Genomic DNA, 10,986 nt, shown 5'->3' on the forward strand with positions numbered 1-10,986 from the left:
GGTCACAGTGTTAATTCCTGGTTGAACTAGATTTGAACTTGTACTAGGGTTAACATCAGAATCTACATGTGTTCCCTCTAGCTGCGCTTTCATTTGTAAATATCTAGTTTTATCTCTAGGGTGTGTTTTTATGTGGCTAGTCAAATTAAAAGGACTAGTAGGTGTATCATCTAAATCCGGTTGGGTTTCATCTTCATCCTCATTTTCAAAGATAGTTTCATTAGGATAAAGAGCATTCATAGTTTCATCATCTAAATTTTCACCTGGTGCAACATTATGGCAAAATTGACTATCGGAAAATTGAAAACAGGGGTTATCACTATCAAGAATAATAGGAGTAGCAGGACGTCTACCAGGTCTGGGTCGGGGAGCCGGGGGAAGGATAGTAGGTTGGCCACTACTTTCACCAATTTTAGCTTTACCCTTACCACCAAAAATATTTTTCAAAGAAAATGCCATATTAATTATAATTATACTAAATAAAACTAACAAAACTATAATATTAAAACTTAAGAGTTGGAACGCGTTTACCGAATTGCCGAACAACTTCTTGAAAATTGAAAATCGTTGAAGACTTGAATACTTCAATTCACCAACTTCACAATTTTTCACGAAATTTCAACAATAAAATAAGCAATTATAGTAGAGAGATTGAGAGAGATTGATGAATTGGTGAGTAAAAATGAAAGAATGAGGGGTATTTATAGTTGAGAATTGGGAAAAAGTGTAATTATATAAAGTTTGGGGTCCAAATGGCTATTTTTTAAACTTCCAAACGGTCAAAATTGCAGCCCAACGGCTATAATTTTAATTTTTGACCGTTGCTATTTTTTTAAATTAAATTAAAAAGTAGCCGTTAGGCCCGGTAAGACCGGCCCAGGCCCGCCAGCCGGTCCCGGGCTTAGCGGTCCCGGGCTCGTGGGCTTTTTTACCATACCCGGCCCGCCACGGGCTTTTTGCACCATTAGGGACCGACCCACCAGGACCGGCCCGCCAGGCCTGTTTAGCCCGTTAGGACCGCGGGCCCGGTCCGGTCCCGGCCCACCGTACAACATTACTCCTACTCTCCCTCCTTCTTCTCTCGATCTTCTTTCTTTTTCACACCCATTTCTATTTCTTCCACGAACTCAAGCTGACAATGGAGTTGAATTTATTTCCCTATTTCCAGTTGTAGTCACTCAAGTTAATCAATAAAGCTTTGGATTCGAGTTTCAATTTCCTTGTTCGATTAAATTCATGTATCAATTTCTTAAGTACATAAAATTTGGTATCAGAGCCCTATCCTGACCTATTCAACATGACATGAGTTAAAACAAGATCTAAATTTACTAAAGAAACTGTTAAAAAAATGAAGTCGCAATTATGAAAATACATAACTGCAAATGATTCTAAAATGGATGATTTGAAAAAAAACTTGGATACTCTCACAGAGAAATTTCTTTCTTCTCCGCGTGATGGGATATTGGGCAGTGCTACATTGGAGAGTCCTCAGTCCATTGTTTGTTAGTTTCTTTCTGTTTCTTTGCTTTTTCTATTTTTGTCACGACCCAATTCCCGAACCTGGTCGCGATGGCGCCTCTCATGAAGACAAGGCCATCCATTCAACCCAATTCATCCTTTTAAGACAATTAATTAACACAATTATAGTATAAACATGGTTTAATAATATCCAATAGCGGAAAGTATAGATAAAATACGGAAATCCAACCCAACTCAACCCTAACCGGGGTGTCACAAGTCATGAGCTACTACAGAGTTTACTAAAATTCTACAAAGTATGGAATTAGGAACAAAGTCTGAAGATATCATAAATAACAGAAGATAAGGGAGAAAACGGGTCTGCGGGACGGACCAAGTCGCAATCCCCAATGGTTCTCTACCTCACGCCCGTTATCTGGCGTGCAAGTCACCTCAATATAGCGTTATGATGTGAAATTCCAGGGTTTCAAACCCTCAGGATATCATTTACATCAATTACTCACCTCGAACTAGCCCGGAAAGCTACTCTACAACACGCTTGCCCTCTCGAATTCGTCCGAAGCTTCCAATCTAGTCATAATAATTCAATATACTCAATGCAAGTCGTAGGAATTAATCCCATATGAATTTACACATTTTCATACAAGGTACACATACCGTATGTTCGTCATAACAAGGGGATTCTTCAAGAGTTAAAGTTAGCCATGCATACCTCAAATTCGCCCCTTAATAATACTACCATGATCCAATACACTTAAGCAACTTCAATCTACAATACAATATTAAATGAGACCAATATTAGTAACGAATTCCATAACTTATGACATTTAGGCATATTATCAAACATCTTGTAGGCATAGATATTTACATCTCATAACTATAGTATTGGTTCATCCAATCATCACCATTAACCAACAATTCATTCCACCATCATTCCCAACCAATCTATAACTTCCAACAACATATGTATGACCTTCCATTCACACCCAACCAACAAATCCTATCAAATAATCACCTTTAAATCCCTACCATGGTCATGCATTTAAATTGAGAATTTATGTCTTCCAATAACCATACCATAAGTTGTAATACTTGATTCATACTCATAATTCCATAATAACTCCATATATGTAAGTCTAAGGTGTAGGATTACCTCTTGTAGACCAAATCTTGAAAGACAACTTTGGGGTATTCTTGAGTTTTGAAGAAATCCTATGAAACCCAATCAAAATCATGTTGTAACTAGTGATTGAGAAGTGAATTCACCATGAAAACATACTTAAAAACTCACCTTAGGTGTGCAATTGGATGCCTTGGTCGAGTTGGGGGTGTAGAGGAAGCCCTAAGCTTGAGAAATGACTCAAATTCTCTTATTTCCGGTTTTTAGGATATTTAAAACCTTCCAGGAGCGCGAACTCGCGCGCGAAGAGGCAGAATACTCAGCATAATGCGCGACTTCGCGCTAATGTTCGCGCTAGAGACGACTGCCCAGAAAAATTGTCATAACTTTCTGTATACATCTCCAATTGACAGACGGTTTGTTGAGTTGGAAACTAGACTCAAAGGTCTTTAATTTGATAGGCTATGCATTACACAACTCCTTGTAGAACTGGAGATATGATCATTCAAAGTGAGGTCTTGTGCATACTCATTTGCAACTTTCATCTATAATGAAAATTTTCAATTTGGCTCGGACTTAAGCCTCTCCTTAGACCCCAAATCACCTATAATATGCCTCATACACTTATTATCATATCCAATTAATATCCATTATATTAATAGTCCTCGTTCGCAAACAGAGTAATATAATTAGCGCCCGTCAACTTTCTTAATAGTGCTTAAGTACTTCAAAAGTTTTTCCGGGGTGTTACATTCTCCCCCACTTAGGATCATTCGTCCTCGAATGAGAATTAGAGTCCGCTCCCAAATTTTTACTAAGTCCCAAATTTTTCAAAAATTTCGGCGGAGTCTACTTTGTAATTGGGCCTATCCACCTGTCAGAGAATTACCAAAACCATCCTAACAACACATCCACAACTCGACAAAGCATCACAATGTATATCAACAACATTAATCTCAATATTACATGCTTTATATTATCAAAATTGATACATGGACATGATTTGCACCTAGTTTAATCGTAACACATAGAAAATACCTTTCGATCCACCATTATTGGGCTATTCAACCAAGTAAGAACATTTTCTTTCCTTAATATTTTCGACCTCCAAGGTGGGCTCCTCGACTAATAGATTTCGTCATAATACATTTACAGAAGCGATCTCAACTCCCAGACTTATCTAACTAGTATGACAATTAGATTTCCCTCATAAGCCAATTACCCCTTAACTTTACCTTTAGTAGTTTCCCGCCAGAATGATACACAAAGGATTTTCAAATACCTTCTTAGACATAGATACATGAAAACACAAAACACATGGAGAAAAATAATAGGGAGACATCATGCTCATAGTTTGGCATATTCCCTTCGGGATTTCATAAGGCCCGATGTAACTATACATACTTTACCCGTATTAGAAATTCACATAACATCCTTATGGAGAAAATATTGAGAATAACCCGTTCACTTTCTTCAACTCTAAATCTCCACGCTAAACATCTAAACTAAACCTTTGTCGACCTTCAACAATTTCTCTAAGATGTTCTGGTACAAAAAACAAATGATGATAAAATTTCATGTCCCATATATTTGATCACTGGGTAATGCTTCTCCTTTGATATGTTTGAACCTTCAAATCCCTAATTCACCTATCACACATGCATACCCGAGGGTATTCCCACGTCATCTTATACCATATAGTCCTGACGACACCACATAACTAAAAATTACTAATTTGGCCTTAGCCCATAAACCTTGAAATCAAACTTCCAACATCCAGAAATTTCCTTTCAAGACCTGAATTTTACGTCAACACACTGTATGAATTAGAACAAGTTATATTAAGCTTTAACCATAATCCCAAATATAATTACACAATATACTACGCAACTCGCATACTCGCAACACCATTTCCGATCACAATAACTTCTCAAAACCAACCAATACTAGTATAAAACTCCATTCTCCATAAAGTCTCGTTCCCAAAATCTTCGTACAGTCCTGATTCCCAAATCTACCATAATCACATCCCATAGTACTCATTCTAGGTTCAATGACCTTACATCACCAAACACAACTATTCCAGCTATTCCGATGTAATCCTGCCTTTTCGGCTTAGAACATTATTTAAATCCAACTCATCAAACTCTGTGAGAAGGCCATCTATATGTGCATGCGCCCAATTTTCTCAAATTGCCCTGATTTGGAAATATCATAGCATGAATAGGAAGAAAACCATTAATCTATAATTGAACGGGGAATCACAATTTTCACATAACTCACGTGCTAACAATAGCACCCGCACGGACAACTCACGTGCCAACAATAAAATATGCACGGACAACTCACGTGCCAATAATATAATCTATCCGGTATAGTCTCAGACCTCCAGTTCAAATATTTTATATGGGAGCATTCAAACAGGTATACATTTTCATGCTGAGTAAGATAAGACTTTCATGTTCCTGGACTGGTATAAGTGACATGCTAAAGTGTAAGCATGTACCAAGTATGTTATCATAGCTCAAATCGAAAAAAAAATTCATCACTGAGGCATTTATCAAGTTCGTTCAGGGATTTTAAACCTTTCGCAGCCTCAAACATACCCAAAATAGCTTACACAATGTTACAAATGAGAAACATTGTAGCTTAAAGCTTAATAGTAAATTCTAAGCTTGTTATAGCCCAAACATTTTCATGATCATGAATAGTTGCCCCGGTGCTCGCACATGGGTTCGAACCTCACATATATGCGCACTCACAACACATAGTTATCACAATCAACTAGTGCAACTAGTACCTCCACTAAGTTCAAATAAAATTCTCACATCAAACATGCCGCGAATCCCGGTTATTATACTTCTGGGAACTCCCAGTCTCCAAATTCATAGATCACATAAATCACTGTATCTTATCACAATTCCAGCACTCGAATGACTAAAACATTCCTCATGCACGATCATCCAACTAGGAATACTTCCATAATTCTTCTGTACCCCATAATAATAATTCGAATATCAATAGTCTATCAACCAGGTGAGTACCGCAATACTAATGAGCATCCGTAAGTAAAAACACAATACACTTTCTGAGATGCACATCATTCTCAGGGATTACCGGGCAGTTGATAACATTCACCTAAATATCTGAAATGGGCAATGATGTCCAAAATTTGTGATACTCCATTCAAGAATGAATTGCCACCCTTTACATGAAACTTTTAATCTCACACAATACACCATGTCTACCACGCCATCATATGACAAGCACAAGAATCTCATTATCAATTCCGAGTTACCAGCAAATTACCTGCCGGTTAGTTAGAAACCTTCCAATGGCTCCCACCCCAGGGCAAGTCATAATACACAACATGTGCCTCACACCGGTAGAAAATGTCCGGCTCACACCATGGTAGAAACCATTAAGAACACCTTAAAATTTATTTGCACATAATCAAAATATCAAATATGGATTCCTCTAACTCGACCAAGCCACGTAGGCTGCCAAACCCATGAATGTTGTCACCCAAAACCTATGTAGAGAATCATCTCATAATAAGTAAACCAAGAACTGATCATATCCATTATCGTTTGGATCCTGCTTACTACCAAGCTATATCACTTGATTTTCTCTCCGATTTACCCTCAGGTCAACACTCTTACTTGACGTACACCAGTAGTGTTACCCAAAGCTCACTACCAGATATCCCAGCATAAAATCACATGGCCATAAGGCCCATAAGCCATGATATTCTTCTTAAGTATCCCTTAAGTATCACAACCCAAAACGCCCACTCTAAAAGTACCTTATGAATTTAAAAATCATTCTTTACCTCCCTTGTACTAGAATACAGAATCCATAGTCATATAGAAGTACCGCAAGTTTTGATATTATCTCAATGTAAATAATTGATTATAGCGGTATACAAATCCGAACAATTTCAATTGCCACATATATATTTTTGAATCCATTAGAACTCTCTCAAGAGTCGTCTACTCTGCTCAATTTAAATTGTACTGCCCAAATGGCCAAAAGACACCTGCCACATTAACACAAAACACTTAAAGAAGTAACCATGTCTTAACATTATCAATCAAGTTCGTACTTCATGTGCATTACATTCTTCAAAATAACCACTTAATCATTCCATGATTTTCATATCTTCATAAAGTATAACATACCTCGTATCCAGAAATTTCTTACTCGAGTCATCTTCGACCACAATCTCCTCGAATCACAATCAATTCACAAGTATGCCTCAAACCGAAACCAACATAACGCATAACCATGTAATTAATTCATCGATAGCAGACTCCCCCACTTGGCTCTAAGCCTTAAATCAAAACATTTGATAACTTACAATGCCCATACTCTATTACTACCATAATACTATAGTGAGATTCAGTCAAATTCTTCCAATTTATGTAACACAGTTTATATGGTATCTCAATTCGTCTACTAAGCTCGCCTTCATTCTCGTGACGGTCAGGTGAACTCTCTTGACTAATTCAAATTCAAATCTCAATGCATCTACCGTACTGGTAGTAAATAAAATTCTCCACACAATATTATAATGATCGCACATACATAGTTTACCTTGCAGGTGATAACCCACATGCTTATCTTCAAATTGACGTCTCTCTATAACCTTTCACAGCCACAATTACTACGCCATCACTTAATCTTTCTGAGTTTGACTCATCAACAAAACATGAATTATTATTATTATTATTATTATTATTTTTAACCTCTCGAGAAACTCTTCTCTTCAAGTTCAAACCTTCCAAACGCATTCCCGAGTCGCATCATAATCATCATTTATTCATCCTATCGCTTGTCGGGCCACAAATTTTAACTCATAAGGACATTACCGGACACATAAGTCCAAATGTACAAATTCACACCACTGAAGCTACCGAGCCTAAGCTGCAGTCGAAACCCAGCCTTAAGTCTTCTAGACTGGCCCATTACCAAAACACCGAATACACATCTCGAATCTCATTCGTAGAATCACAAGTCGGCAATGCACATCTGATACCGAGCGCTCATATGCGCATACGAACACGTGAAAGGAATTTCAAGAGTTACATTTCAAGTTGAATCAATGATGCACGATAAGAATTCAAGAGTGTGAAAATTTTCCTAAAGGTTCTGCAGCCCCTCGAAGATAAGTACAGACGTCTCCGTACCGATCCGCAAGACTCTACTAAACCTGCTCATGACTCGTGAGACGTATATAACCTAGGCTCTGATACCAACCTGTCACGACCCAATTCCCGAACCTGGTCGTGATGGCGCCTCTCATGAAGACAAGGCCAACCATTCAACCCAATTCATCCTTTTAAGACAATTAATTAACACAATTATAGTATAAACATGGTTTAATAATATCGAATAGCGGAAAGTATAGATAAAATACGGAAATCCAACCCAACTCAGCCCTAACCGGGGTGTCACAAGTCATGAGCTACTACAGAGTTTACTAAAATTCTACAAAGTATGGAATTAGGAACAAAGTCTGAAGATATCATAAATAACAGAAGATAAGGGAGAAAACGGGTCTGCGAATGCCATGCAACTACCTCGATAACTCCGATGAAAACTGAACAGCAGAAAACTCGCTCTATGCCTCAGGAATACCTGTACCTGCACACATGGTGCAGGGAGTAATGTGAGTACTCCGACCCAGTGAGTAATAAATATAAATAATGACTGAAGGTAAGAAAACACGTTAAGACACACAACATTCTATACAGAAGCAGTGAAATCATTTAAAATAACAATTCAGCGAAACATCATGTGAAATTTCTTTTAAACCAGTAAAACAGGTAATTTGGCAGTAAAATGACGAGTAGAAATCTGCCCATCGGGCTCAATATCAAAACAACAAGTAGAAATCTGCCCCTCGAGCTCAGTATCAAACTAATAATTAGAAATCTGCCCCTCGGGCTCAGTATCAAAATAATAAGTAGAAATCTGCCCCTCGGGCTCAGTATCAAAATAATAATTAGAAATCTGCCCCTCGGGCTCAGTATCAAAATAATAAGTAGAAATCTGCCCCTCGGGCTCAGTATCTCAGAACAGTATCAGCCCCTCAGGCTCAGAACAGTATAAAACAACCAGTCAATTAAATAAGAGCACATAATTATTATGGCATATAATGCGGATAAAGAATAAATGCATGAGTGCAATGCAATGCATATGACGGTACCCTATGGTACCCACTGCGGCGTGCAGTCCGAGCCATCCATATTTATTTATCAGTGACGGCGCTCACTGGGGGTGTGTACAGACTCCGGAGGGGCTCCTACAGCCCAAGCACAATATCAAGCCATCTCATGGCATCAAATCTAGGCCCTCGGCCTCATATCAATATCAGAATAATCACCCAGGCTCTCGGCCTCAATATCAATATAACACTGCTGCGGCGCGCAGCCCGATCCATGCTCAATCCAGAAATCATCATAAGCCCCTTGGGCATTTTTAAAATAGTAGTTCTCAGCCCGAAATATCATTTAAAAATACCATTTAAGTTTTCAAATCTTAGAAAGATGGTTGAGTTTGCAAAACAGTATTTAAAACCTTGGACTGAGATCAAATAATATGCAAAATATGTGAAAACAGTGATATCAATCCCTGAAGGATTCAAATAATTGGCAAGAAGACCAAATGCAACAATCAAATCTAAGTAAGGATGATCCTCAATTTAGTTCAAGTAGAAAATACGGTAAAAACATCTTTCGGGACGGACCAAGTCGCAATCCCCAATGGTTCTCTACCCCACGTCCGTTATCCGGCGTGCAAGTCACCTCAATATAGCGTTATGATGTGAAATTCCGGGGTTTCAAACCCCCAGGACATCATTTACATCAATTACTCACCTCGAACTAGCCCGGAAAGCTACTCTACAACACGCTTGCCCTCTCGAATTCGTCCGAAGCTTCCAATCTAATCATAATAATTCAATATACTCAATGCAAGTCGTAGGAATTAATCCCATATGAATTTACACATTTTCATACAAGGTACACATACCGTATGTTCGTCATAACAAGGGGATTCTTCAAGAGTTAAAGTTAGCCATGCATACCTCAAATTCGTCCCTTAATAATACTACCATGATCCAATACACTTAAGCAACTTCAATCTACAATACAATATTAAATGAGACCAATATTAGTAACAAATTCCATAACTTATGACATTTAGGCATATTATCAAACATCTTGTAGGCATAGATATTTACATCTCATAACTATAGTATTGGTTCATCCAATCATCACCATTAACCAACAATTCATTCCACCCAACCAACAAATCCTATCAAATAATCACCTTTAAATCCGTACCATGGTCATGTATTTAAATTGGGAATTTATGTCTTCCAATAACCATACCATAAGTTGTAATACTTGATTCATACTCATAATTCCATAATAACTCCATATATGTAAGTCTAAGGTGTAGGATTACCTCTTGTAGACCAAATCTTGAAAGACAACTTTGGGGTGTTCTTGAGATTTTGAAGAAATCCTATGAAACCCAATCAAAATCATGTTGTAACTAGTGATTGAGAAGTGAAATCACCATGAAAACACACTTAAAAACTCACCTTAGGTGTGCAATTGGATGCCTTGGTCGAGTTGGGGGTGTAGAGGAAGCCCTAAGCTTGAGAAATGACTCAAATTCTCTTACTTCCGGTTTTTAGGATATTTAAAACCTTCCAGGCGCGCGAGCTCGCGCGCCTGTTCGCGCGCGGGAGGCAGAATACTCAGCATAATGCGCGACTTCGCGCTAATGTTCGCGCTAGAGATGACTGCCCAGTAAAATTGTCATAACTTTCTGTATGCACCTCCAAATGACAAACGGTTTGTTGCGTTGGAAACTAGACTCAAAGGTCTTTAATTTGATAGGCTATGCATTACACAACTCCTTATAGAACTGGAGATATGATCGTTCAAAGTGAGGTCTTGTGCATACTCATTTGCAATTTTCATCTATTATGAAAATTTTCAACTTGGCTCGGACTTAAGCCTCTCCTTAGACCCCAAATCACCTATAATATACCTCGTACACTTATTATCATATCCAATTGATATCCAATTATATTAATAGTCCTCGTTCGCAGACAGAATAATATAATTAGCGTCCGTCAACTTTCTTAATAGCGCTTAAGTACTTCAAAAAATTTTCCGGGGTGTTACAATTTTTGATTTTGTCTATTTGATCTTTGTTTAGTTCTTTCTAAGTGGATACCGTGTTGTCTTTGAGTAGGTGTAGGGGTGACAATTTGAGCCCAAATCCATCCAACCCACAGAGAGATTAATGGGTTGGGCTACAAAATATTTTAGCTCATTGGTCTATTTGGGCTGAGCCCAAGTTAATCC

Source organism: Nicotiana sylvestris, chromosome 12 (genome assembly GCF_000393655.2).
Source record: "Nicotiana sylvestris chromosome 12, ASM39365v2, whole genome shotgun sequence".
In the NCBI taxonomy this organism is placed as follows: Eukaryota; Viridiplantae; Streptophyta; class Magnoliopsida; order Solanales; family Solanaceae; genus Nicotiana; species Nicotiana sylvestris.